The 26,495-nt window shown below is 40.0% G+C and overlaps 1 pseudogene across 1 annotated transcript in view; it reads left to right on the plus strand.

The window, feature by feature from the left end:
- The first annotated feature begins 1,524 nt into the window (after positions 1-1,524).
- The window catches only part of LOC307094698 (nicotinamide phosphoribosyltransferase-like), a 53,517-nt pseudogene continuing 28,546 nt past the window's right edge, over positions 1,525-26,495 (plus strand). The window contains exons 1-2 of the transcript in view: positions 1,525-1,537; positions 2,175-2,918. The product of the transcript in view is annotated as a nicotinamide phosphoribosyltransferase-like (transcript). The remainder of the gene's footprint in view (positions 1,538-2,174; positions 2,919-26,495) is intronic.

Consider the following 26,495-nt stretch of genomic DNA (forward strand, 5'->3'; position numbering starts at 1 on the left):
GAGCTCACATTACACACACACACACACACACACACACACACACACACACACTCAACTGCCATTTCTTGTTGAGGGCTTCCTCAGTGATGAATAGGAATGAGATAGCATACATCAGTGTCACCTGAGCTTGAAAACCTCCACTGACATGAGCAAGGGAGACGATAAGAGGGAAATACATTATAGAGGTGATAAATTAGAATTTTGAAAGAAGAAGCTAATTAGGAAACAACCTGTCCTTGTCACAGCATTTTCGTATTTCCAGTGAGTTTGTGCCTCTTGGAATGAAGCTGCATGAGAGGAGTGTGGTTCAAAGAATTATGTGACGAAAAATGATGTAGTGAAATGTATTGGCCTCAGCAATCTGGGTTTGGAGTCAGAAGGGTGAAGTGTGATGCCATGTTTTTTGGTGTCTTGGAGGGAAATTGAGAGAAAACAAGCATATTACCCAACAAGACCAGTGCCAAATCACTCACACTCCCTTTATGTGCAACAGCTCTTTTTACCCTAAGTTCCTAACACCCACTGTTATTGAGAAGGAACAGTGTTCAGATTGAGGCCCAGAGCACAGGTATCTTCTATCTGCTCAACTTCCATTATTGTTGTTGGAATACACAGCATCAGTAGAAATATAAGGAAAGATTGACTTTGATGGGACCAAGGCCTGGTATCTTCTCTGATGTGGGGAGTAGCCCTCTACCGATGGATGTGGTGAGTTAAGAATATGACAGAATTGGAATATTAGAAGAGAATCTGATCATGGCTGTACTGTCCCCATTATGACAGGATATGCACTTTGAGGATGTGGTCATTGCCTTCTCTCAGGAGGAGTGGGTGCTCCTTGATGAGGCTCAGAGACTTCTGTACTGCGATGTGATGCTGGAAGTGTTTGCACTTGTTGCATCTGTAGGTAAGACCTTCACATCTCTCCTAGTGTCCTGAGGGGATGGTCTCTCTTACTTTATTCTCCAGGCATAGACTCTCTCTCTCACAACCAGTCCATGGGTTCTGCAAATATTCCTGTCTTTTCAAATGTGGTATCGCTGCCAGTGCTGAGCACTGTGGAAAGCCCTGAGCAATAGACTCTACAAACTTCTCTTACAACATTTGCTTCAGTAAGTGCTTGAAGTTTCTGGGAGTAAGGGGGTCTTACAGACAGCTTAATTGATCCCACCTGCTGTTTCTACCTGGGACAGTGACTATATTCAGATCCATGGCTTCCATTTCTACCCCTATAGCTAAATTCCTGGGTGACTATCTGTGCCAGATTATAGTCTTTACTTTCATGAACCATGCACTGTTCTTTTTTTAAAAAAATATATTTTATTGATTTTTTACAGAGAGGAAGAGAGAGGGATAGAGAGCTAGAAACATCGATGAGAGAGAAACATCGATCAGCTGCCTCCTGCACACCCCGTACCGGGGATGTGCCCGCAACCAAGGTACATGCCCTTGACCAGAATCGAACCTGGGACCCTTGAGTCCGCAGGCCGATGCTCTATCCACTGAGCCAAACCGGTTTCGGCCATGCACTGTTCTTGTAAGACCTTCCTTCATACCAGGTACCAGTTCTTTTCCATCAGTGTTCAGATGCAGGTGCCACTGGCTACACCACATTTCTACCTTATCTTTTACCTACTTTACTCTTTCTGACATGTCATTTCACCTGTGAGTTCCTGGCTTTAGGCTATGTTAACCTTTATGGCATTTTTACATCATCTGCTCCTCGGCATTGCTGCCTCTGCTGTATTCTTTAACACTGAATTACACATGTGTTATGAATTCCCCATACATGCTTAAGTAGGTTTCAAACACCAGCTACTCGTTTATTGAATTTTTCTGGAAATAAGACATAAGCAAAATTCTGCAGAGCTTGCTTATGTCACCTGCAGCAAGCCCTGCTGAATACTCTTAGCCCAAGGAAGGGCTGGAAGTCTTACCTCTCTTCCAGGTGGTGCTTCCCATCTTAGTGTCATATTCCTGGTGTGGTCTTCCTTCCTTTATGATATGCAGAGGCCCAGAAATTCACAGAAGAATCTTATTAATGCTTCCTTCACATCTCTTCTTATCTGAAAATTGCATGGAGCCCAGGTGTCATGAGCGACACACTTTTGTAATGGAACTTCCCCCTGTCACCACAGTCCTCATTCATTTCCTCACCTTTTTTCTGTTTTCAGGTTTTGGGCATAAAAAGGATGAGGAGGAGGCCTGTTCTGATCAGGGTGTATCTGTACAAGGAGAGTCACCCGTCAGGGCTTCTCAGACAGCTCCAGCAATCCAGAAGTTGCATTCCTATAAGCGGTGTTTCACAGTGTTGAAAGATATTTTGCACCTGACTGAGTTACAAGCAGAATACTTTGAGCACAAATGCTTCTTCAGTGACTCATGTGTGAGAGACCTCTGTTTCAGTGAAAACCCTCACCAGCAACAGAAGGATGTCAGTGGAGAGACCTCCTGGAAAGAAGCTATGGACAGTCCCTCATTTGTTACCAGGTGTAGCTTCTATTTATCAGAGGTTCCTTCAAACAACAGGAAGGTTAGGGAAGATGTCCATTCTTCCTCAGAGCTTCTCCAGCCCCAGACCTCTCAGAACACTGAGGAGCCACATAGTGGCAGTGAGGTTTCTCAAGAATATCTCAGTGGAAATAGTGATCACCAGTGGGCTGAATGTGAAAAAGCTGCCAGCAAGAAACAGAAAGTTGTTGAATGTCACGGTGTCTGTTCTGGAGAACTTATTTATGATTGTGACAATTGTAGGAACGTTTTCAGAGGAATCTTTAACCTCAATCAACATAAGAGAGTTCACACTGAAGAAAAGCCATATGAGTGTACAGATTGTGGCAAGTCCTTCAGTCAGAGTTCTAAACTGATTCAACATCAGAGAATTCACACTGTGGAAAAGCCTTACAAGTGTAGTGAATGTGGGAAGTCCTTCAGATATAAGTCTTATTTCAATAGACACCAGCGAGTTCACACTGGAGAAAAGCCATATGAGTGTACAGGTTGTGGGAAGTCCTTCAGTGAGAGTTCTAAACTGATTCAACATCAGAAAATTCACACTGGAGAAAAGCCTTATAAGTGCAGTGAATGTGGGAAGTCCTTCAGAAGTAATTCTGAGGTCAATAAACACCAGCGAGTTCACACTGGAGAAAAGCCATTTCGGTGTACATATTGTGGGAAGTCCTTCAGTTAGAGTTCTAAACTCATTCAACATCAGAGAATGCACACTGGAGAAAAACCTTATAAGTGTAGTGAATGTGAGAAGTCCTTCAGATATAAGTGTGATGTCAATAGACACCAGAGAGTTCACACTGGAGAAAAGCTATATGAGTGTACAGCTTGTGGGAAGTCCTTCAGTCATAGTTCTAAACTCATTCACCATCAGAGAGTTCACACTGGGGAAAAGCCTTATAAGTGTAGTGAATGTGAGAAGTCCTTCAGATATAAGTGTGATGTCAATAAACACCAGCGAGTTCACAATGGAGAAAAGCCATATGAGTGTACAGGTTGTCGGAATTCCTTCAGCAAGAGTTCTAAACTTATCCAACATCAGAGAATTCACACTGGAGAAAAGTGTTATAAGTGTAGTGATTGTGGGAAGTCCTTCAGAAGTAACTCTAATGTTAATAAATATCAGCAAGTTCACACTGGGTAAAAGGCTTATGAGTGTACAGATTGTGGGAAATCTTTTGCCAAATAATGTAGCCTTAGACACCTGAGACTTCACAGTGGAGATAGGCCTTAAATGTGTAGGGAATGTTTCCTTTTTCTTACCCAGAATAACAGCACTTAGGGAGAATCTATTATACACTTTTATCTTAATCTGATCCCTTTTTATCAGGACATACACTCTGCTAGATTCCCCAAGTTTCAGGTACGAGTGAGGCTTTCAGGAGCTGCCTACACTGGCTTTCCTGCCCAGGTCTACTATGTGATTGATGTCACTGTGAGGTTTATGGCTGAAGTGATTTCTCCTCTACCACCTGGCTCACCTGATCAGTGTGAATCAATCACAAACCCTGCATGCTCTTTTGTGCTTGAGTAAATTCTCAATACTCTGAACACACCCTAGGAAGTTTGGCACAGTGGATAAAGTGTTGGCCTGCAGGCAGAAGGGTCCTGGGTTTGATTCTAGTCAAGGGCACATGCTGGGGTTGTGGGCTTGATCCCCAGTGGGGTGCATCGAGGAGGCAGCTGATCAATGATTGCCTCTCATCATTGGTGTTCCTATCTCTACCTCTCCCTTCTTCTCTGAAATAAATAAAATTCTTTTTTATAAAGGAACAACTGGCAAAATTTAAAGTCACAGATTTGCAAATAAGTAAATACATAAATAAATACAAAAAGAAATACTCTGAACTCTTGGCAGGATATTCATTCCTTCCTCTCTGACCAGGAATGAGCCTGACTCAGGGTTTGTCCAGAATACTCATCTACAGCAAAGAAATAGTCTCTCTTAAGGTGGTTCTCACATTGTGCTGTGATGATTGACTTATGTTCTAGTTCACCAATCTGAACCCCACTGGCTCTGGTTTATGATATTTCAGTAAAGGTGTTTTTTCTGTTGTACCTTTCCTTGTGTTGGTTCTATTTACTGCATGCCATGATTTGAAAGCACTGTTGTGATCTGTCAGCATGTAGATGTGAACAGATATTGTGGGGACGTCAAATCTTCACTGCTTCTGAAGGGAGAGCATGATGGCAGAAAATCACTCTTTGTCCACAACCTGCTTATCTTGTGTTGCTGCCCAAGGCCTTGAAAGAAAGAAAGCATGGCTTTGTAGTTTTAATTTACATCCCAGTACCTTGGTTGTTGGTGAGGTCAGTGGTCACCCAGAAGAGGAGGATTTTGCTGTCCTTCTGTTCACAAAAGGAATTATGTTCTGTTCACAGTATGTGTTGCATACGTATCAGCAGTGTTTAGGGCAGTGATGGGCAACCTTTTGAGTTTGGTGTGTCAAACTTCGACAAAAAACTGAGCATAACTCGGGTAGTGTGTCACTTTGAGGAAAAAAACTAACTCCAAGACTCTAGTCGCAAATGTTTCATCCTCAGGAGCAGCAAATGTTTCATCCTCAGCATGTGGCTGCGTGTCATCAGAAATGGCTATGCGTGTCAGTGCTGACACGCATGTCATAGGTTCACCATCACTGGTTTAGAGGAACTCCTCCCCACGGACTGCAAAGGAGCCATGTGCCATATAGTACAAAATTTCATAGTCTTGTGATATTTGTTTTAAGACTCTGAGGTTAAACTACTATTGAGACAGAAACACTATATTCATAGTGATGGGAGGGACTGCAGTAAATTAGATCGAAAATGTCTCTTGAACGTAAATCCAAAAATATTCCTGTGCCTATAGCTGTGTCCTTTGTGTAAAGACATTCTTAGCACCTCCAAAACTTTTCCTGTAGCTGAAGTCATTGGCAGAGAAAATAATTTAATTGTTTTGAGGATTCCCCTGGTTTCTATAAGGTGTTCCCCTCAAGGTCATTTCTCAATATGTAAGAACTCAAGGCTGGAGGAAGGATAATCCTGTAATCAGTCCCAGGATGTGTCTTTTGTAACCAGTCAGCATTCCTGTTGATTCCATGGCAGTAGTGTTCACTGTTTGGCACTATTTATTGCCATTGAGGCAAAGCTGTTCCTCTCAGGAAATGAGCACTGACATGCAAGAAAGTTAACTTTTCTAATGTGTGTTATTTTGTCAGCCTTGACCTAGAAATAAAGCTTTGAAACCACAACAGGTGAAATCTGTCACTGTATTCAAGGAGTGGCAAAAGTAGACTTTCAGTTGTGAGTACACAAACAACACCGCTTATGCTTTTAAAAAATATTAAAAATACCATCTATTTATTTATTTATTTCTAGGAAAAGAGGAGGGAAGGGGGAGAGTGAGAGATAAACATACGTGAGCTCTCCCTGCACTACACTTACTGGTGACCCAGGAGGAGCTGTGCACTGACCTGGAATTGAACCAGGATGTTTCAGTGCACTGGATGACACCCACCCAGCTGAGGTGCCCAGTGGAAGCAGAGTTTATTCTGATATTTTTACATATTAATTATTTTTTTATACCAACAACTCTACTCCTACATTTCCTACACTTTACATTTTCCTTCTGTCCTTTTATAATCTCTCTTTCTGACTTTCCCAGTCTTCCATGCAATCATTCATTTTCCATCCTTTAGATTATTTCATATTTTTCATAATTTTATATGCAGTATAAGCTGTATACTTTTTTACAAATACTGATTTCCTTAATGCCACAGATATTTTGAGATCAAATACAAATGCTTATGTGACGATTGAATTTGTTTTGTTGCTGAGTAGTATTGTATTCTATTGATAAGCACTTATCTACTGATCTCTCTATAAAATTGGTTAGTTCCAGATTTGGGGTATTATAAATAAATCTGGAATATTTGTGTTCATTTATTTTTATAGATCTTTACTAATCAAACATTTGCAGTCTAGGTTAATATTTTACATTTTTTAAAAAAACTTTTATATACGTATATTTTTTATTGATTTCAGAGAGGAAGAGAGAGGGAGAAAGAGAGAAACATCAATGATGAGAGAGACTCATTGATCGGTTGCTTCCTGCACTCCTCCCACTGGGGATCAAGAAAGCAACTCAGGCATGTGCAATTGACTGGGATTGATCCCAGGACTCTTGATTCCGCAGGTCGACTCTCTATTCACTGAGCCAAATCGGCTAGGGCTAATGTTTCACATTTTAACATTTGCAGAACTCTGATCTAAAATGCTCATGCACTTTGCCTTCCCACCCAGGCAGTATATAAAAATTCACTCCAGAGTTTTGTTCAACTCTGGCATCACATGTGATGGTTAATCTTTTAAAACTAGAGGCCAGTTGCACGAACAGATTCGTGCAATAGGCCTTCCTTCCCTTGGCTTCCAGCACCGGTTTCCCTACGACACCTGGGACCAGGCCTTTGCTTCTTTGCTTATATGCAGTATAAGCCACAGATATTTTGTCTGCCACCTTTGCTGCAGACTCCGGCCAGGGTCTGCCTTCTTCATCTTCGCTGCAGAGTCTGGCGAGAGTCTGCCATCTTCACTGCAGACTCAGACCAGAGTCTGCCATCTTCGTCTGTGCTGCGGCCGGAATGCCGCTCCTCTAGATCCCTTCACCCCTCCCCCCCGCCCTCTCTCTCATAGCAGGTGTCTTGCCCTGCCTGGCCACTCGGTGCCTGGTGCAGCTGGGTGGAGGCCATCTTTGTTCTTCTGATTTGCATACTCCTGATTGGCTGGTGGGTGTAGCGGAGTGATGGTCAATTTGCATGTTTCTCTTTTAGTGTAGATAGGAGGCCTGGAATCGCCTATATGTGAAATTGCTTTTCTTTTAATTCTGTTCCATTAGAATTTTTGATGGTGAACATTTTTTCATGCATTTATTTATATTGTTTTATCTCCTTTGTTAAAATGTTGGCTCAGAATTTTTGCCTATTTTAAAATAATTTATTTAACCAATATGAGGACAGTTCACAATCTGAGATATATATTTGAATTTCATTCATTCCTCTATAACTCAACTGACTTCTTTGCTATATGGAACGATAAGTTTTGAATACTCTACAGAAAACTGGTTTTCTCAATTTTTATTCTATGTACTATTTAAACCCACATGTACCTTATACTTACAGGTTTTACATGCATGGTTAACATTCTACACCACTCTTTTATAAGTCTAAGCATTCAATAATACATTAAATGAAGTCTAAGTTCATAATTTTTGTTAATTTCCCTCATGTAAATACCCTTATTGTGGTTAGTTTCAAACTGCCAAAATGATGGCACTGAACAAGGATATGATAAGATATTTCAGTAGCAAATGATTATGTTCAACTAGAGGCCCAATTCATGAAATGTGTGTATGGGGCAGGGGTGGGGGGTGGGTCCCTCAGCCCAGCCTGCACCCTCTCACAATCTGGAACCCCTCGGGGGATGTCTCACTGCCAGTAAGGTCAAATTGTGCCTAAACTGGTGGTCAGGCATCCCTATTTCAATTCAGGACTGCTGGCTGCTAACTGCTCACCTGCCTGCCTGATTGCCCCTAGCCACTCTGCCTGCCTGCCTGAAATTATGACCTCTGAAATTGTGGTGTCCTGGGACTGTCTTACATCTGTTCTAGTCCTTGGACCCGGGGACACTGGAACCTCTTATTAATCTTTCCTGCATGCTGCTTACTTTCAGACAATTGCATGGAAACAGTGTGTTATGTAGAATACATGTTTCTATCAGATCATCCCCATGGTACCATCGACAACATTCATTTCCTTATCATGCTGTGTTTTTAGGTTTTTGTCATACAATGGAATAAAAGGTGGCAACTTCTGAGCAGAGTGTATCTGTGGAAGGAGAGGCACAGATCAGGGCTTCTAAGACAGCTCCAGCAAGCCAGAAGGCCCTTCTGTTGTAAGCATTGTTTCTCAGTGTTAAAATATATCCTGCACCTGACTTAGTTACAAGCAGAATTTGTTATACAGAAAGCATTCTTTGGGGATTCATGTGTGAAAATCTTCTCTTTCAGTGAAAATCCTCACCAGCATTCAACACCACCGAAATCATATGGGAGAAAAGCCATATCAATGTAGTGACTGTGGGGCATTCTTTAGACAAAAAGTTACCCTCATTCAGCACTACAGAGTTCACACTGGAGAAAAGCCTTAGGAGTGTAGTGATTGTGCAAAGTCCTTTAGACAACGTTCTGCCCTCAGTCAACACCGCAGAGTTCACTCTGGAGAAAAGCCTTAGGAATGTAGTGATTGTGGGAAGTACTTCAGTGATAGCTCTAACCCCATTAAACACCATAGAGTTCACACAGGAGAAAAGCTTTAATTGGGCAGGGAGTATTTTATCTTTCTCACTCAGGATAACAACACCGAAGGAGAAGGTTTTAGACACATTTATCTGAATATATAAGCCCCTTTTTGTCAGCACATACCCTCTGCTAGAGTCCTCATAAGTTTCAGGTACAAGTGGGGCTCTAAGGAGCTGCATTGCCTACAAGCCTACTGATGTCACTGGGAGTATTTGTGCAGAAGCTATTTCACCTCTACCAACTGCCTCACCTGAAGAGTATGTAGCATTTACAACCCCTGCATGTTCAGGAGTTGTGCTTCAGAAAAGTACGAATACTCTGCGCTCCTGGCTGGATCTTCATTCCTTTCTCTATGACTGGAGGATTGATCTGAACCAGGTTTCATCCAGGGCACCTGTCCTAAGTCAAGAAGTGCTTCATCTGTTAGGGAAACTGTGCTTTTCACATCATGTTGTGATGAATTGTTTTAGGTTCCAATCCACTAACATGCAAACCTCTTGCTGTCCTTTGCTCTGGTTTATGATCTTTTTGTAAAGGTGTTTTGTTTTGTTTTTCCTTTTGTATCATTAGTTTTGTTGGTTCTATTCACTCCTTGGGATGATTGTGAAGCATAGTAACCTCCATCTTGTATAAAAACTGCTGTTTGAAATTCTCTGCTATTGTTACATAGTCCCTTGTCCTGTAAACTCTGTCATTATAAACTATGTCCCTTTAAGACAGTCTCTTATTCTATTAAATGACTTTGTTTTTAGTTGGAATAATATAAAAAGATAAACTTAAGTGTCTAACCTTGCAATGTAACAGACTAATACTGACAATCCCATATTCTTACACCAAGTACTAACTCATTATGTATTCAAGGTTACAACTGTCTGTAACAATAACATACACAGAGCCCTTTGTAAAATCTCCAGATAGAGAAACTCAAAAGGTATAAATGTGAAAAACCTCATGTGTGACTTCACTCAGAGATCTGGACGTAACACCTCCCTCTGGGCCGAGCACAATAAACACATCCTAATTAATTGGCTAATTAAGGCGTCTTGTGTCTCACTCACTGGTTTACGATACAACAATTGAAAGAAAACTTGTGATCTGTCAGCATGTAGAAGTAAACAAATATGGTGAGCTCCCAAACTTTCTGTGCTTTGGAAGGCACAGCATGATAGCAGGAAATTCCTCTTTGTCAAATGTTAGCTTCTTTTGTATTGCTGCCCAAGGTCTTGAGAGAAAGACTGCATTACTTTGTGGTTATAATTTGCAATCTGGTGCCTCTTTTATTGGTGAGGTCAATGTTTTCCATGAAGAGGAGGACTTTGCTGTCGTTCTGTGAACAATGTGACTTGTATTCTCTGTCACAGTATTTATTATATATTTCTAATAATGTTTAGCAGAAATCCTCCCCACATATTGGAAAGGTGCCATGTGCCATGATGTACAGAATTTCATATGCTGGTATCATTTGTTGTGAAACTCTGATGTTTAGATGGAACCAGCATTAGAACAGAAACATAGTATTCATAGTGAGTGGAAAAACTACAGACTTCGATGAAAAGTGCTTCTTATGAACGTTTTCCACAAATGATCAAAGGTCTGTGGCTTGTGTGATCTTTGTGTACAGACATTCTCAGGACCTCCATACCTGTTTCCTGTGGCTGAAGTCATTGGCAGGAAAACATAATCTAACAGTTTTTTGTGTTTTTATTCCCCTGGCCCTTCTAGTTTGTTCATCTCAAAATTTACTCAACAGTGAAGACCTCAAAGCTAGAGGAAGGATAATCCTGTAATCAGTCTCAGAATATGTATTTTGTAGCCAGTCAGAATTCCTGTTGGTTCTGATAGCAGTAGTCTTTACTGCTTGCCAGTATTTGCTGCCACTGAGGCAAGACTCTTCCGCCCAGGAATGAGAATTGACATGCAACAAAGGGCACTTTTCTAACGCATACTACTTGGTGAGCTTTGACATAAGGATAAAACTGAAACTGTCACACATGAAATACGATTATGTGTCACCAATACACCGGGGTGGGGTAGGGGGAGACAAAAGCTGACTTATAGTTCTGAGTACACTACTAAACACAGAACTGAAGACTGGTCCTGGGGCGGAGAGTAAGAACAGCTGAGATTCGCACGGGGAGTGTCTGTTAGCAAGCTAAGGGACAGCTAAACTCCGGGAGAAGGTGGAGGAGTGCTAGGCAGGGTTTCCACTAACCTTGCAGCACCCACAGCGGCTGGGTTCCCTCCCAGAGCTGCGGGCTCAGAGGAGTAAACCTCGCCATCTTGCAAAGGAAGAAGGGTTTTATTGGAGGCCTGACTTTCTGTGACAACGGCAAACACTGAACAGCTGTGAGCACCAGAACTCCGGTCCCTAATCTGCGCAAACACGCGGATTCAAAGGAACTCTTCACCGCACCAAGAAAAGGTCAGATTTTGCGGGGATAAGGTGAGGTTTCTCCTCCCGGCGGCGGGAGAGGGAAATGCGTGAACGGTGGGAACTGCAGGACCAGGGAAGTCTGTGCCTAAAAAAATCCGCGGCTGTTGGAGCTGCCGTGACCCGTGAATGTGGAAGGGGGTCCTCTGAGCTGATAACAGAAGGGATCTCTAAAAAGAAACCCACTTTGATCTGACAAGGAGGGTCAGACTAAGAATTTTTCAAAGGAGTGTAGGCTGCTTAGTCTTGCGCGGAGATCCACTGTCCGCACACTTGGGCTTTTTCTGATTCTGATTACTAGGCCCTATACATAGGAAAACCCAGTTGGGGAATACCCTGAGAGACTGCAGGGGGAAGTTGTTTCTCCGGAACCTGGGGAGCGGAGCTGGGAGTGACCATCAGAGAGGCAGCTCTGAGGCGCACACTTCCACAAACCGGTAGTGAGTGCCAAAGGAAAAAAAAAAAAGCTAGAGAGGCCCAGAAGTAAATCCAGAAACACTGCCACCCAGGGGCTGAAACACAAATTGTCTCTGGTTTAATAAAAAATAATTACGAGAAATTAAGACACCACCTGCTTAAAAATCAGGACTGGCTTACAACACTGCAGTGGAACGAAGGGAACTGCAATACAGCCCGGAATGGGAAACAGGCATACCAAACAGAACAATAGAGGAAGTGAATGACCTCCGCTACTGCACATTTTATTCTTATTTTTTATTTTAAATGTTTTTTTTAATTTTTTAATTTTAATGTTTTATTTTTTATTTTTTGCATCTTTTACTTAAGAAACTAAATTTTTTTTCTTTTTCCCCACTCGAATTTCACCTTTTTAATTATTACATTTTTATTTTATTTTTTCAATGTAAATATATTTTATTTTTTTTTCTTTTCAATTTTTTTTATTAAGGTATTATATGTGTACATATCTTACCATTGCCCCCCCCACCCCACTCCCATATATGCCCTCACCCCCCAGAGTTTTGCGTCCATTGGTTATGCTTATATGCATGCATACAAGTCCTTTGATTGATCTCTTATCTCCCCCATCTCTCCCTAACCTTCCCCCTGTAATTTGACAGTCTGTTTGATGCTTTACTGTCTCTGTATCTATCTTTTTGTTCAATTTTATAATGTTCTTTATTATCCATAAATGAGTGAGATCATGTGGTATTTTTCTTTCATTGACTGACTTATTTCACTTAACATAATGTTCTCCAATTCCATCCAGGTTGCTGCAAATGATGAGAATTCCTTCTTTTTTATGGCAGCATAGTATTCCGTTGTGTAGATGTACCACAGTTTTCTGATCCAGTCATCTGCTGATGGGCACCTAGGCTGTTTCCAAATCTTAGCTATGGTGAATTGTGCTGCTATGAACATAGGGGTGCATATATCCTTTCTGATTGGTGTTTCTAGTTTCTTCGGATATATTCCCAGGAGTGGGATTACTGGGTCAAATGGGAGTTCCATTTTCAGTTTTTTGAGGAAACTCCATACTGTTCTCCACAGTGGCTGCACCAATCTGCATTCCCACCAGCAGTGCACGAGGGTTCCTTTTTCTCCGCATCGTCGCCAACACTTGTCGTTTGTTGATTTGTTGATGATAGCCATTCTGACAGGTGTAAGATGGTACCGCATTGTTGTTTTGATTTGCATCTCTCGGATAATTAGTGACGTTGAGCATGTTTTCATGTGTCTCTTGGCCTTCCTTCTGTCTTCTTTTGAAAAGATTCTATTTAGGTCTGTTGCCCATTTTTTTATTGGATCATTTATCTTCCTTTTATTAAGTTGCATAAGCTGCCTGTAGATGTTGGAGATTAAACCTTTATCAGTGGTGCCATTTGCAATGTTCTCCCATGTAGTGGGCCTTCTTGTTGTTTTGTTGATGGTTTTTTTTTGCTGTGAAAAAGCTTTTTATTTTTATGTAGTCCCATTTGTTAATTTTCTCTTTAGCTTCCACTGCCCTAGGAGCAGTGTCAGTGAAGAATTTCTTTTGGCATATGTCTGAGATTTTGCTGCCTGTGGACTGCTCTAGTATTTTTATGGTTTCCCGTCTTATGTTTAAGTCCTGTATCCATTTTGAGTTTATTTTTGTGTATGGCGTAAGTTGGTGATCAAGCTTCATTTTTTTGCATGTATCTGTCCAATTTTCCCAACACCATTTATTGAAGAGACTGTCTTTATTCCATTGTATGTTCATGCCTCCTTTGTCAAATATTAATTGAGCATAGTGGTTTGGGTCAATATCTGGATTCTCTATTCTGTTCCATTGATCTATATGTCTATTCTTGTGCCAGTACCAGGCTGTTTTGAGAACAGTGGCTTTGTAATACAGCTTGAAATCTGGTATTGAGATCCCTCCTACTTTATTTTTCTTTCTCAGGATTGCTGTGGCTATTCGGGGTCTTTTTTTATTCCAGATGAATTTTTGGAGAGTTCTTTCAAGGTCTGTGAAATATGCCATTGGTATTTTAATGGGGAGTGCATTGAATCTATAGATTGCTTTGGGTAGTATGGACATTTTAATGATGTTGATTCTACCAATCCATGAACATGGTATGTTCTTCCATCTGTTTATGTCTTCCTCTATCTCTTTTTTCAGTGTCCTGTAGTTTTCCGTGTATAGGTCTTTTACCTCCTTAGTTAAGTTTATTCCTAGGTATCTTAATTTTTTTGGCGCGATGGTAAATGGGATTGCCTTTTTAGTCTCTCTGTCTGTAAGTTCACTATTGGTGTATAGAAAGGCCATAGATTTCTTGGCGTTAATTTTGTATCCTGCTACATTGCCGAATTCCTTTATTAAGTCTATTAGTTTTTTGACGGAGTCTTTTGGATTTTTTATGTACAATATCATGTCGTCTGCAAATAAAGACAGCTTTACTTGTTCTTTTCCAATTTGGATGCCTTTTATTTCTTCTTCTTGTCTAATTGCAATGGCTAATACTTCCAGTACTATGTCAAACAGGAGTGGTGAGAGTGGGCATCCCTGTCTTGTTCCTGTTCTTAGGGGAAATGGTTTTAGTTTTTGTCCATTGAGTATGATGTTTGCTGTGGGTTTATCATATATAGCTTGTATTATGTTGAGGTATGATCCTTTTATTCCCATCTTGTTGAGAGTTTTTATCAAGAAAGGGTGTTGGATTTTGTCAAATGCTTTTTCTGCATCAATTGATATGACTATGTGATTTTTATCTTTCAATTTGTTTATGTGATGTATCACGTTTATTGATTTGCGGATATTGTACCATCCTTGCATTCCTGGGATAAATCCTACTTGGTCATGGTGTATGATCTTTCTTATGTACTGCTGGAGCCGATTTGCTAGAATTTTGTTGAGGATTTTGGCATCTATGTTCATGAGGGATATTGTTCTGTAATTCTCTTTCATTGTGTTGTCTTTATCTGGTTTTGGTATTAGGGTGATGCTGGCTTCATAGAAGGAGCTTGGAAGTGTTCCTTCCACTTGAATTTTTTTGGAATAGTCTGAGGAGGATAGGTTTTAGTTCTTCCTTGAATGTTTGGTAAAACTCTCCTGTGAAGCCATCAGGCCCCGGGCTTTTGTTTGCCGGAAGCTTTTTGATGACTGCTTCAATTTCGTCCATAGTTATTGGCCTGTTGAGCTGTTTAGATTCTTCTTGATTGATTTTTGGAAGGTTATATTTTTCTAGGAATATGTCCATTTCCTCCAGGTTGTCCAGTTTGATGGAATAGAGTTGTTCGTAGTATTTTGTAACAATCCTTTGTATCTCAGCGGGGTCTGTTGTTATTTCACCTCTTTCATTTCTGATTTTGTTTATTTGGGTCCTCTCTCTTTGCTTCTTGGTGAGCCTGGCTAGAGGTCCATCAATCTTGTTTATCCTTTCAAAGAACCAGCTCTTGGTTTTGTTGATCTTATGTATTGTTTCTTTGGTCTCTATGTCATTTATCTCCTCTCTGATCTTTGTTATTTCCTTCCTTCTGGTTACACTGGGCTTTTCTTGCTGCTCTTTTTCTAGCTCTTTGAGTTGTAGGGTTAAGTAATTTATTACCATTGTTTCTTGTTTTTTGCAATAGGCTTGTAGAGCTATGAACTTCCCTCGCAAGACTGATTTCGCTGTGTCCCATAGATTTTGGATTGTTGTGTTTTCATTGTCATTTGTTGCCATGATGTTTTTTATTTCTTCCTTGATCTCTCTGGTGACCCAGTCCTTGTTTAATAGCATGCTGTTTAGTCTCCATGTGTTTGATTTCTTTGGATTGTATTTATTGTAGTTGATTTCCAGTTTTATGCCACTGTGATCTGAGAAGATACTTGATATAATTTCTATCTTCTTGAATTTGAAGAGATTTTGCCTGTGACCCAGCATATGGTCTATCTTTGAAAATGACCCATGTGCACTTGAGAAGAATGTATATTCTGTGGCTTTGGGGTGAAATGTTCTGAAGATGTCAATTAATTCCATCTGGTCTAGTGAGTCATTTAAGATTGCTGTTTCTTTGCTGATTTTTTGTTTAGAGGATTTGTCCAGTGGTGATAGTGGGGTATTAAAGTCTCCTAGTATGATTGTATTGCTATTAATCTCTCCCTTGATATCCTCCAGGAGTTTTTTTATGTATTTGGGTGCTCCTATATTGGGAGCGTATATGTTTACCAGAATTATTTCTTCTTGTTGGATTTCTCCCTTTAGTATTATGAAGTGGCCTTCCTTATCTCTTGTTATGGCATTTACTTTGAGGTCTATTTTGTCAGATATAAGTATTGCTACCCCTGCTTTTTTTTCATTTCCATTTGCCTGAAAGATATTTTTCCATCCCTTCACTTTCAATCTGTGTGAGTCTCTTGTTCTGAGGTGGGTCTCTTGTAGACAGCATATACATGGGTCGTGTTTTTTTATCCATTCAGCTACTCGATGTCTTTTGATTGGAGCATTTAAACCGTTTACATTTAAAGTTATTACTGAAAGGTATTTGTTTGCAGTCATATCTATTTTTGTGTCTGTATTCCTTCTTACCTGTTTATTTCTTCTTTTTACAGTATTCCCTTTAGCAATTCTTGCATTGCTGGTTTGGTGGTGATAAACTCCCTGAGGCTTTTTTTGTCTGCAAAGCTCCTGATTTCCCCTTCAATTTTGATTGATAGTCTTGCTGGATATAGTATTCTTGGATTCAGTCCTTTGCTTTGCAACACTTTGTATACCTCCTTCCATTCACTTCTAGCTTGTTGTGTTTCTGATGAGTAATCATTTGACAATCTGATGGGTGTTCCTTTGTAGGTAACTCTCTGTCTCTCTCTTGCCGCCTTTAGGATTCTCTCTTTATCATTTATATTTGCCATTGAAATTATGACATGTCTTGGTGTGGGTCTTTTGGGGTTGATCCTGCTTGGGACTCTCTTTACTTGCGTAACTTTTATCTTTCCCATATCCGGAAAGTTTTCTGTCATTATTTCTTCAAATAGATTTTCTAATCCCTGCTGCTCTTCTTGTCCTTCTGGCAGCCCTATTATACGCATGTTACTTTGTTTCATGTTGTCCCGAAGCTCCCTTAGGCTTTCCTCCTGCTTTTTAATTTTTTTCTCCAATTGCTGTTCAGCTTGAGCTTGTTTCTGTACCTGATCTTCTAACTCACTAATTCGGTCCTCTGCTTCTTGTAGTCTACTGTTGAAACTTTCCATGGTGTTTTTGATTGTAGCTATATCACTTTTCATTTCTTCCTGATTCTTGCATAAGTTGTTGATTTTCTCATCCATCCATTGTATAAATTCCACGACCATTACTCTGAACTCCTTTTCGGTCATGTTGCAAGCTTCAGTTTCACTAATTTCCTTTCTTGGCGACTCCACATTTTCTTTCCTCTGTGAGATATTTCGTTTCCGCATTCTGGCTATTACCAGAAAGCTCAAGTTTCCGTTTGCGTGGACCTGGGCCGTGTGCTGTGGGGACTTCGCTCCACCCGAGTTTCACTGGAGTGCTCTGACACTAGGACGTGTGGCTGCCTTTGGTTGGTGGGAACCAGACTTGCCCAGGGTCAGTGTCCCCAGTGTTCTGTGTGGTCTAGTGTGCACACTTGGAATCAGGGGCCCTGTCTGCACCACATTGTTGGTATGCGCCGAAAATGAGATCCTTAGGATGTGCCAGGAGTCAGAGTTTCCCTGTGTCTGCACCAAGACTCGAGTGTCAAAGTCTCTGTTGCCTTGTGAGGTTTCTCGTTGAGAATCAGGGTCCCTGTGTATGCACGTACCAACAATTGGGGTCGCTGGCTCTTAGTGTGAATGCGCTGTGAGTCAGGGATCCCCGGCAGCTGTGTCCGGCGTGCCAAATTCCCTGAAGTGGAGCTGCATCCTGTGTGTGCTCTCTCTACTGAGCCAAACCGGCTAGAGCGCACATTCTTAAAATCCTGAAGGTGAGCTGACTCCGTGGTGCACTCTCCCAAAGTCCCGGAAGGGGGGCGGAGTCCGTCCTGCGCGCCAACTTCCCCGAAGGGAAGCCCTTCTGTGCACGCTCTAAGATTCCCAGAAGGGGAAGCTGTCACCCGCAAGCCAAATTCCCAGAAGGGGAGCCCTCTGTGCGCACTGACAGATTTCCCCGACCGGGAGCTGCTTCTGTCCCGTGCCGCGCCAAATTCCCTAGTGGGGAGCGCGTCCCTGCCCAAAGCTTGGCAGCTTGGGGGAGGGGCGGGTCTATCAGTTACTATGGCGCTCGCGCGCCTGCTGGGAGTGGGGTAGGCTCTTTGACTCAGGGAATTCTGCTGAGAAGTCTGGATTCTTGTTTGTTGGTCTGAAGCTGTGATAGCAGTTCTCTGTGCCCAGTGGCTGCAGGGTCCTTGTTTGTGTCAGAAGCCAGGATCCGTGTCTCAGGCAGCTCTGTTTCCCAAGATGGCGTGGTCTCCGCGTCCGCACCAGCCGCTGAGAAGTGTCCACTTTGTGCGCGGGGCTGCGCCGTCTAGGACTGCCCAGTTAGGGAGCCCCTTGGAAGACGTGCAGAATCTAACTGACCCTAGCTCACACACACACACACACCACACACGTCTACACTCTCCTCTATGGGTTCCTCACTCGCACTCTCTCCCTACCTTCCAGCCGGTCGCCATCTTTCCACAGCCAAAAACCTGTAAATATATTTTAAACAAAACACTAAAGGGACGGCCCTTCTGGAAGTGGGGTAAAAAAGAATGGAGTCCCTTGCTGCAAAAATGATTTCTCTCATTGATTCTTGTCATCTCTTTTTGACATTTTTCTTCTTTCTTTGAACAGATGACCCTAAAGCCATTATTGCTAACCTCACGGTCTACATTTTTATTTTCAATCAGCATTATATTACTATTATTTTACTTTTTTTTTTTAAGTGTCATTTAATTTTCTCTCTGTTATTTTGGGATTAGTGTCCTACAGTCTATTTGCATCTTTCCTTTAGTATCGTTTTACCCTATCTCAACGCTAACTTTATGCCATCACTCTCTTCCTAACCTTTTCCCTTTTGGTCTCCTGTTTATCTTAACCCTTTCTGGCTTTAGATTTTCCCTACTCTTTCGGTTTACCCTCTGCTAAAATTTCACCCTACTTATATATCTAATTTCCAACCCCCTGCTCCAAGTCCATACACACCTCTCTCTATGCTACCTTAAGAAAAAAATAATTTCTCTCTGGCCTTTTGTTGTTGTTTGCTTAAATGTTGATTAGATTGAATTTGTATGCTTTTTTATGAGATTGTTTTGCTTATTCTTTTTTTGTTTGTTTGGTTCTTTTGCTTGCTTTGTTTTTGTTTGTATTTTACTTCTGTTTTCCCTTGCCTCACTTGATATTAGTTGGTGTTGTAGTTTGTATTAATCTCCAGGGTCATGTAGCTGGCATTTGCTGGGATTAGTGGTTGTTCGATTGGAGTTTACTCACCATATTTATAGTTTGTTCCCCTTTTCTCTCTTAGTATCGTTCTTGTCTCTCTTATTTTTTCTTTTCTTTTTTTCTTCTCTTTTCCCAAGTTCATTTTCACACTCCTTTTTTGTTCTTTCTTTTTACTCTTCCTATTCCTTTCCTATCCCCTAATTTGTCTTTCTCTGGGGGACACCTTTATTGGAGGTTATTACTATTGTGAATACAATTCTGTTCAGTGCCTTGTGTGTTGTACCTGGTTGTGTTGTATTTTGTACCTTTAAATCAACGCAGGAGAGAGAGAACTATATAACCAGACACCCGGAGAAGAGAGACCCTAGGGAGACAAAGAAACAGCCCCCATAGGAAAGAAAAGCAGGCATCACCAGAAAAGGAAGTAAACAAAATGGAGGCAAGCAACATGTCAGAGAAAGAATTCAGAGAAATGGTCATAAGGTGGCTAAAAGAATGGAAGACAAATTCGACAATATGAGTAAGAACCAAGAGGAAATGAAGAAGAACCAAGAAGAAATGAGAAATGACATCGCTGCTGTAAAGAACTCAATAGAAAGTATCAAGAGTAGACTAGAAGAAGCAGAGGACCGCATAAGTGAGCTAGAAGACAAGATGGAAAAAAATACCCAAATAGAACAGCTCCTAGGAAAAAAAATTAGAAAGCATGAGGAGAGCCTAAGGGAACTTCGGGACAACACGAAACAAAACAACATCCAAATAATAGGGGTACCAGAAGGAATGGAAACTGAGCAAGGAATAGAAAACCTGTTTGAAGAATAATAACAGAAAACTTCCCTGATATAGGGAAGAAAAACCCCACACAAATCCAAGAAGCTCACAGAGTCCCAAGCAAAATGAATCCCAAAAGACCGACGCCAAGGCACATTATAATTAAGTTGGCAAACACCAACGACAAAATAAGAATCTTAAAAGCGGCCAGAGAGAGACAAAAAGTTACATACAAAGGAACCCCCATCAGACTAGCAACTGATTTCTCAACAGAAACTCATCAGGCCAGAAGGGAATGGAATGAAATATACAAAGTCATGCAAAGGAAGGGTCTCAATTCAAGAATACTGTACCCAGCAAGGCTATCAATCAAAATTGAAGGTGAAATCAGGAGCTTCACAGACAAAAAAGGACTAAGGGAGGTTAGCACCACCAAACCAGCAATGCAAGAAATGCTAAAGGATCTGCTGTAAAAAAAAAAAAAAAAAAAAAAAAAAAAAAAAAAAAAAAAAAGAAAAGAACTAGAAAGCGAAGAAGAAACACAGGAGTATAGAATAAAAATGGCGACAAATAAGTGCCTATGAATAATAACTTTAAATGTAAATGGATTGAATGCCCCAATCAAAAGACACAGGGTAACTGATTGGATAAGAAAAGAACACCCATATATCTGCTGTCTACGGAAACCCATCTCAGAAAAAAAGACGCATACAGACTGAGAATGAAGGGATGGAAAAAGGTTTTCCAGGCGAATGGAAATGAAAAACAAGCTGGGGTAGCAATTCTTATATCCGACAAATTAGATCTCAAAGTGAAGGACATAACAAGAGATAACGAAGTCCACTTCATAATACTAAAGGGAGCAATCCAACAAGAAGAAATAACTCTTGTAAACATATACGCACCCAATACAGGAGCACCCAAATACATAAAAAAACTCCTGGAAGATATCAAAGGAGAGATTGACAGCAATACAATCATAGTAGGAGACTTTAATACCCCACTATCACTATTGGACAAATCCTCTAAACAAAAAATCAGCAAAGAAACATCAATCCTAAATGACTCACTAGACCAGATGGAATTAATCGACATCTTCAGAACATTTCACCACAAAGCCACAGAATATACATTCTTCTCAAGTGCACATGGGTCATTTTCAAAGATAGACCATATGTTAGGACATAGGCAAAGTCTCTCCAAATCCAAGAAGATAGAAATCATATCAAGTATCTTCTCAGATCACAGTGGCATAAAACTGGAAATCAACTACAATAAATACAATCCAAAGAAATCAAACACATGGAGACTAAACTGCATGCTATTAAACAAGGACTGGGTCACCAGAGAGATCAAGGAAGAAATAAAAAACATCATGGCAACAAATGACAATGAAAACACAACAATCCAAAATCTATGGGACACAGCGAAAGCAGTCTTGAGAGGGAAGTTCATAGCTCTACAAGCCTATTGCAAAAAACAAGAAACAATGGTAATAAATTACTTAACCCTACAACTCAAAGAGCTAGAAAAAGAGCAGCAAGAAAAGCCCAGTGTAACCAGAAGGAAGGAAATAACAAAGATCAGAGCGGAGATAAATGACATAGAGACCAAAGAAACAATACATAAGATCAACAAAACCAAGAGTTGGTTCTTTGAAAGGATAAACAAGATTGATGAACCTCTAGCCAGGCTCACCAAGAAGCAAAGAGAGAGGACCCAAATAAACAAAATCAGAAATGAAAGAGGTGAAATAACAACAGACCCGGCCGAAATACAAAGGATTGTTACAAAATACTATAAACAACTCTATTCCAACAAACTGGATAACCTGGAGGAAATGGACATATTCCTAGAAAAATATAACCTTCCAAAACTCAACCAGGAAGAATCTAAACAGCTCAACAGGCCAGTAACTATGGAAGAAATTGAAGCAGTCATCAAAAAGCTTCCGGCAAACAAAAGCCCGGGGCCTGATGGCTTCACAGGAGAGTTTTACCAAACATTCAAGGAAGAACTAAAACCTATCCTCCTCAGACTATTCCAAAAAATTGAAGAGGAAGGAACACTTCCAGGCTCCTTCTATGAAGCCAGCATCACCCTAATACCAAAACCAGATAAAGACAACACAATGAAAGAGAATTACAGAACAATATCCCTCATGAACATAGATGCCAAAATCCTCAACACAATCGTAGCAAACCAGCTCCAGCAGTACATAAGAAAGATCATACACCATGACCAAGTAGGATTTATCCCAGGAATGCAAGGATGGTACAATATCTGCAAATCAATAAACATGATAAATTACATAAACAAATTGAGAGAAAAAAATCACATAGTCATATCAATAGATGCAGAAAAAGCATTTGACAAAATCCAACACCCTTTCTTGATACAAACTCTCAACAAGGTGGGAATAGAAGGAGCATACCTCAACATAATAAAAGCTATATATGATAAACCCACAGCAAACATCATACTCAATGGGCAAAAAGTAAAACCATTTCCCCTAAGAACAGGAACAAGACAGGGATGCCCACTATCACCACTCCTGTTTGACATAGTACTGGAAGTATTAGCCAGTGCAATTAGACAAGAAGAAGAAACAAGAGGCATCCAAATTGGAAAAGAAGAAGTAATCTGTCCTTATTTGCAGATACATGATATTGTACATAAAAAACCCAAAAGTCTCCATCAAAAAACTAATAAACTTAATAAATGAATTTGGCAATGTAGCAGGATACAAAATTAACGCCAAGAAATCTATGGCATTTCTATACACCAATAGTGAACTTACAGAAAGAGGGACTAAAAAAGCAATCCCATTTACCATCGCACCAAAAAAATTAAGATACCTAGGAATAAACTTAACTAAGGAGGTAAAAGACCTATACACTGAAAACTACAGGACACTGAAAAAAGAGATAGAGGAAGACGTAAACAGATGGAAGAACATACCATGTTCATGGATTGGTAGAATCAACATCATTAAAATGTCCTTACTACCCAAAGCAATCTACAGATTCAATGCACTCCCCATCAAAATACCAACAGCATATTTCACGGACCTTGAAAGAACTCTCCAAAAATTCATCTGGAATAAAAAAAGACCCCGAATAGCCACAGCAATCCTGAGAAAGAAGAATAAATAGGAGGGATCTCAATACCAGATTTCAAGCTGTATTACAAAGCCACTGTTCTCAAAACAGCCTGGTACTGGCACAAGAACAGACATATAGATCAATGGAACAGAATAGAGAATCCAGATATTGACCCAAACCACTATGCTCAATTAATATTTGACAAAGGAGGCATGAACATACAATGGAGTCAAGGCAGTCTTTTCAATAAATGGTGTTGGGAAAATTGGACAGATTCATGCAAAAAAATGAAGCTTGATCACCAACTTACGCCATACACAAAAATAAACTCAAAATGGATACAGGACTTAAACATAAGACGGGAAACCATAAAAATACTAGAGCAGTCCACAGGCAGCAAAATCTCAGACATATGCCAAAAGAAATTCTTCACTGACACTGCTCCTAGGGCAGTGGAAGCTAAAGAGAAAATTAACAAATGGGACTACATAAAAATAAAAAGCTTTTTTACAGCAAAAGAAACCATCAACAAAACAACAAGAAAGCCCACTGTATGGGAGAACATATTTGCAAATGCTATCACTGATAAAGGTTTAATCTCCAACATCTACAGGCAGCTTATGCAACTTAATAAAAGGAAGATAAATAATCCAATAAAAAAATGGGCAACGGACCTAAATAGCATCTTTTCAAAAGAAGACAGAAGGAAAGCCGAGACACATGAAAACATGCTCAAAGTCACTAATTATCCAAGAGATGCAAATCAAAACAACAATGCGGTACCATCTCACACCTGTCAGAATGGCTATCATCAACAAATCAACAAACGACAAGTGTTGGCGAGGATGCGGAGAAAAAGGAACCCTCGTGCACTGCTGGTGGGAATGCAGACTGGTGCAGCCACTGTGGAGAACAGTATGGAGTTTCCTCAAAAAACTGAAAATAGAACTCCCATTTGACCCAGTAATCCCACTCCTGGGAATATATCCGAAGAAACTAGAAACACCAATCAGAAAGGATATATGCACCCCTATGTTCATAGCAGCACAATTTACAATAGCTAAGATTTGGAAACAACCTTGGTGCCCGTCAGCAGATGACTGGATCAGAAAACTGTGGTACATTTACACAATGGAATACTATGCTGCCATAAAAAAGAAGGAATTCTCATCATTTGCAGCAACCTGGATGGAATTGGAGAACATTATGCTAAGTGAAATAAGCCAGTCAATGAAAGAAAAATAACACATGATCTCACTCATTTATGGATAATAAAGAACATTATAAAGTGATGAACAAAAATATCGATACAAAGTCAGTAAAGCATCAAACAGAAAGTCAAATTATAGGGGGAAGGTTAGGGAGAGGTGGGGGAGATAAGAGATCAACCGAAGGACTTGAATGCATGCATATAAGCATAACCAATGGACACAAAACTCTGGGGGGTGAGGGCATGTATGGGTGTGGGGTTTGGGGGGGGGACAATGGTAAGATATGTACACATATAATACCTTAATAAAAAAAGTGTGGAAAGATTAATAAAAATAAAAATAAACACAGAACTTATTATTTTTTAAAAAATATTTTAAAAATTACTTTTATTGATTTTTTTTGGGGGGGGGGACTGGGAATAAAAAGGATGAGGGAGATACATTGTTCTCTTGCCTCTTCCCTGCCCTCTACCAGAGAGGAAATGGGCATGTGCCCTGACCTGGAATGGAACCAACGACCTTACAGTGAATGGGATAACGTGCAATCAGCTGAGCCATACTGGCCAAAGCAGAGTATATTCATGTATTATTATTTATTAATTATATTTTTATACCATCAAATCTAAATCTACTTTTGATACCTCCTGCCCTTTTACAATCTCTTTCTGTTTTCCTCAGCCCTCAATGAAGTCATTGATACTCCTTCCTATACAATAGATTGGTTCATATTTTTCATAATTTTATAGGCACTATCAGGTGTGTTATTTAACAAATAGTGGTTTTCTTCATTCAGTGCAGTTATTTTGAGATTCAACACTTATCCTACATCTTCTTGGAATATTTGTGTTCAGTTATCTCTATTTATGTAAATGTTTTACTTATCAAACTGTTGTTGTGAACGTGAATGTTTCACACGTTAAGATATGTGGAAATGTGGCCCAAAATAGTCATTGCTTTTTTCTTCCACAAAACCACCTTATAAAATAAATCCAGTTTTATACAACTCTGCCAGGACATTCAATGGTTAATTTTTTTTTTTAAAGAGCACCCAGAATTGAGTCTAGTGTTAACTCACTTTTGTTTTAATTCTATTTACCTAAGAGTTTTTGATGGTGAACAGTTTTTCACACATTTATTTACACTGTCTTTATCTCCTTTGTTAAAAACGTCAGTTCATAATCTCTTTCATATTATTTAAATAAATTCATTATTTTAACCTGAAGGAGGACTGTGTAGCATCTAAGACATATGTTTGAATTTCACTCATTCCTCAATGACTCAAGTGACTTCTTTGCCATATGGAACCATAGGTTTTGAATACTGGAAGGAAACTTCTTCATTTTTATCCTATGTTCAACTTAAGCCAACTTGTAGCATATACTTATACATTTAATATGCATTGTTTACATTCTCCAGTACCCTTTTTTTTTTAAAGTTTAAGCACTAAATAATACATTAAGTGAAGTCTAGATTTATAATATTTGTTACTCTTCCTGGTGTAAATACTCTCATCATTGTCAGTTTTAAACTACTAAAATGATGGCACTGAACATAGACATATTAAGCTATATCAGTAGCACATTATTATATTTTATTTAAATATGCTGATATAGTAGGTACGAATATGCTCAAGAACTCTCATAATAAAAGAAATTATTTGGAACTTTCAATTTTTTATACTTTCTTAAAGTTCCATGTAAGTATATTTGATTTAAAGTATATATTGTTACGCATATACTTTTATGTTTCCATGCATTCCTGCATGGCTGAAACCAAGATCCCCCTGCCATTATCAGTGCTTCATTCATGGCATATAAAAGAACTGATGCAAAAATACAGCCTGTCTTAGAAATAGCTTACTCGTAATATATCCATGTAAATAGACACTTATGAAACCTCATGAATCCTATCTTGCTTTCCACCACTCTCTGTCATCATGAGGTTTTTGTATCTATCTATTCATAAATGATTGGGTATTTTACATAAAGTGCTGCATATGTCTTGTCATGTCCAAATAGCTCAGTGGGCCGGAGAATCATCTCAATACACCCAGGTTGCAAGTTCCATCACCGACCAGGGCAATTACAAGAATCAACCGCTGAAGGTATGACAGTAATGGAACAAAAGAACTGCTGTGTGTGTGTGTGTGTCTCTATCCCCATTTTCCTCTCACTCTAAAATCAATATATGTGCCCTAGCTTGTTTGGCTGAGTGGATAGAGCCTTGGCCTGCAGACTGAAGGGTCACAGGTTCGATTCTGGCCCAGGGCACATGCCCGGGTTGTGGGCTTGATCCCCAGTAGGGGGCGTGCAGG

This window comes from Cnephaeus nilssonii, assembly GCF_951640355.1.
Source record: "Cnephaeus nilssonii genome assembly, chromosome: 23".
Classification (NCBI taxonomy): Eukaryota; Metazoa; Chordata; class Mammalia; order Chiroptera; family Vespertilionidae; genus Cnephaeus; species Cnephaeus nilssonii.